We start from the raw sequence: 3,961 nt of genomic DNA on the forward strand, positions 1-3,961 counted from the left end.
CTTGGGTACATCAAGGAGATGCAGTTCCAGTTCTAAGTTTCAACGGTGCAAGCTACCAAAATAATGGTCGCATGGCCATTCTAATTATTTTCAGTTTGACATGAGCTGACTGATACCATTTAGCTCGTCCGGAAAAAAACTCCATAGTCCATGAAGTGTCATTTCTGATGAATGATAGTAAGCCTAATTGAGAGGTTGTGTCACTGTACCGTGCCAGTTATATAATGCATGTTGTTCTGTGTCTAGTGTCACTTGTGTCCGTAATGTTATTATTTGTTGAAAGACAGAAGACAACGGGTAGATTATATCAGCATGCCAGAAATGAGTTGGTATTTGATGAACTGCTCAAGCAGTCAAGCTGTCGAGAAATAAATATACATCGTTTTAGAAAAGACATGGCCTCCAATAAGTAACAATAATCGCCATTTTCCACGGCAATACACTTCAGCTGCATGAGTAAACAGAATGCATTTTGTAAGATTATTATTTTGCCCTATATTCAATCTGGGAACATGTTTCTAGAAGTTTTGCCAAATGGAACAAATAGAAGCAAAATTCAATTTCAGGACCATTTTGGCTCAAAATGTGGCCAAGATAAGTTTTCAGAGAAATTCCAAAAACAATATATCTCAAAAATCCACACTATCCTATTCCTTATCTCATTCAGTCTGGGAAATTTCAAGAAGTTTTGCCAAATAGAAAAAGAACTAGAAGTAAAATTCCAAATAAGAAGCATTTTGGCTCAAAATTTGGCAAAAAAATGTTTTCAGAAAAATCTCAAATATCCACATTACCCTTTTATTCAATCTAGGAAAGTATTAGTAGTGTGACCGGCCCGATACAGGTCTTAATAGTCTGGGCCCGCTACTATCTATATTAGTCGTACAGACCCACAAATACCGATCTTTAGTCATACGGGCCCACAAGTATCAATCTCAGTCATCCGGACCCATAAGTACTATTTTTACTCGTTCGGGTTGATCTTACACGCTAAGGCTCAATACTTCAATCTTAGTCATCCAGACCCACAACTAATGGTCTTAGTCGTTCGGAAACACAAATATCAGTCTTAGTGGTGCGGAACCAGAAACATCAGTCTTAGTCGTGCGAAACCACAAATATCGGCCGTAGTCATTCGGGCTCACTAGTATTGATCTTACCCGTCCGGACCCACAAGTATCAATCTTACTCGTTCGGGCTCACTACTATCAATCTTAGTCACCCAAACCCACAAGTATCGGCCTTATATTATTCATTCAGGCCCACAAACATCGGTCTAACTCCTTCGGGCTCACTTCTATCGGTCCTACTTTTTCGGGCTCGCTACTTCAATCTTACTGCTCAGGACAAGAGAAGTACTGATGTTACTCATTCCTGTTCACAAGTATTGATCTTAGTCGTCTGGACCCACAAGTATCGATCTTAGTCGTTCCCGTTCACAAGTATTGATCTTCATCAGCCGGACCCACAAATAATGGTCTTACTCGTTTGGCCTCGCTACTTCAATCTTACTGCTCAGGACACGATAAGTACTGATCTTATTCATGTTCACAAGTATCGATCTTAGTCATCTGGACCCACAAGTATCGATCTTAGTCATCCGAACCCACAAGTATCGATCTTAATTGTTCCCGTCCACAAGTAACGGTCTTACTCGTTCGGCATTGCTACTATAGATCTTAGTTGTCCGGACCCACAAGTATTCGGGCTCACTAGTATCACTCTTAGTTGTTCGGACCACAAGTACCGGTCTTACTCGTTCGGGCACACAAATATCTATCTTGGTCATCCAAGCCCACAAATTCAGTTGTTGGCATTCACATAGAAGGTAGAGAGCGGCAATAACTCATGAATTAGTGAACACCTTTGAAGCAACACAAGATGTACTGTGACTTACAAGTAGAAATCATGCAAATTACAAAAAAATTACATTGTAACTCCAATGTCCACTCTATTGCTACTGTAAATTCATCAACAATTGTTGCCATTCACATAGAAGGTAGAGAGCTGCGGCAACTCATCAATTAGTGAACATCTCCGAAGTAGCAAACTGTAACATCAGTGCACCACTAGGAAATTTACAACCTAGGCATAAAAAACTCAGGTCTAAACTATAAAAACAGATGGGTAAAACTCATGATTTATAGGAAAATTCAAATTATAGCTCAAACAAACGTACAATATAACCTGAGAATCTCGAAAATGGTTTGGCATTTCAGTGGTGGAGAAAGGCCAGCATCACCAATGAAAGTAAGAGAGGACATACAATCAAACCAAATTGCAGCTACATCTGATAAGAAGAAAAGTATTGTATTTCATAGATCAACGTCTAGCAGCAGCAAATATTTCTCAGCACATGAGAGGGAACACAGAAACCAACACGTGCACCCAAAAACTTTGAGAAACAAATAGTCAGGTGTTTCATTAAGCAAGAGTTCAAGTGGGGTTTCAGGTGGGCTGGGGATAACACTATTCACCTAACCATCCCAACCACATGTTACCAGACGTGCCAACAATTTGATCTCCAATGAATCAACCTTTCCAGAAAAAATGGAGCAACCAATTTTGGACGGTCAATCGATCAACCCTTATCATGCACGAATGTTTGATAACATGCCTTCATGCACGAAGGAGACTATTGAACGACATAGCCCTTTGCTTATTACGAGTAAGAAGAACTGGGAGCTGACAGTTGGACGTGAGGGCCTAGCAATAGAAATAAAATCTAACATTCTCGGAGAATACAAATCAGAGGGCCATCAAGTTCCCTACGTCCACACGACCTGACTCGCCCGCACTCGCCGCCGCCGCCTCCTCGTGTGTGCAGTAGACACAGTCCGCTCGAACGCCACCGCCCTCCTGTCCAACAAAAAATTCATAACAGTATACTTTCACATGTGGTCTACAAATCTAAAATGGGCCTGGTAAAAAAAATTTGAGCCACAAAATTTTGCAAGTTATTTTGTTAAGTTGGAAGGTTGAAAAATTGGTATGAAAAACGGAAAGGTGGGGTTCAGTACAATTTTTCTAAAACACATATACATGCACTGGCATGCTTTATTTGACCATTTTCAGTTCAACAAACTTTTCAACAAATTACACACACCCAAATAGTTTATATAAATCTGTGTGTGCAGCGTCATTAACTACAAAATGAAGCACAATCAAGTACTATGAAACACTAAAAACAGGGATCATAAAAGCTTCTTCAAGCATTCTGGTACCATGAATTACAACTAAGGCAATCATCATCATGAGATTCCTACAGAGAATAACAGAACAGAGAAAAATGGTACGCTCAATAGTTAGAGCCTCAGCATCGGAGTGATCATCAAATGGAAGCCATAACTGCAAATACAAAACATGTCCAAACTGAATGTAAAGGCAGTTAAAAGTCATAATGAATACGAAGTCTGAATCTCCTACTATAACAGTTTTTCACAACACAAAGGTTCTGAACCCAAGTTTGCTACTCCACACGGCGCTATACAAAAGGTAATAATCTACGGTGTTTGCGAAATATCCGTAAAACTGCCTAGTTCATCAACGTCCAGTTTAAGGAATACGACATTCCGATTCTGTTCAGCTAAGCTATTGTAAACAGGGCCCATAAAACGACATGGTCCACACCATGTTGCAGTAAAATACAGAATCACAAAGCTTCGACAGTTTTGACCCGGCTGTGAATATTCCTTCCAGTTGATTAGATGAGTGGATACTGATCACATCACCTGATAAAACATCACAAAATAATGTGTGTGTCAGACACATTAAATCCAGCATCAGTAACAATATTAATCACTTCACTTGGCAGAGAAAATATAAACGAAATCAGTGTAAATGAATTTAATCTGGCGAGGTTCAAGCCAGCTCATCCACTGGTCCTAATCCCGTTTAAGTGATCCACAGAAGCAAAGAAACAAAATGTCATGAACTCTCCGTATGAAACCACCACGCTCGC

Source organism: Triticum dicoccoides, chromosome 5A, assembly GCF_002162155.2.
Source record: "Triticum dicoccoides isolate Atlit2015 ecotype Zavitan chromosome 5A, WEW_v2.0, whole genome shotgun sequence".
NCBI classification, from domain to species: Eukaryota; Viridiplantae; Streptophyta; class Magnoliopsida; order Poales; family Poaceae; genus Triticum; species Triticum dicoccoides.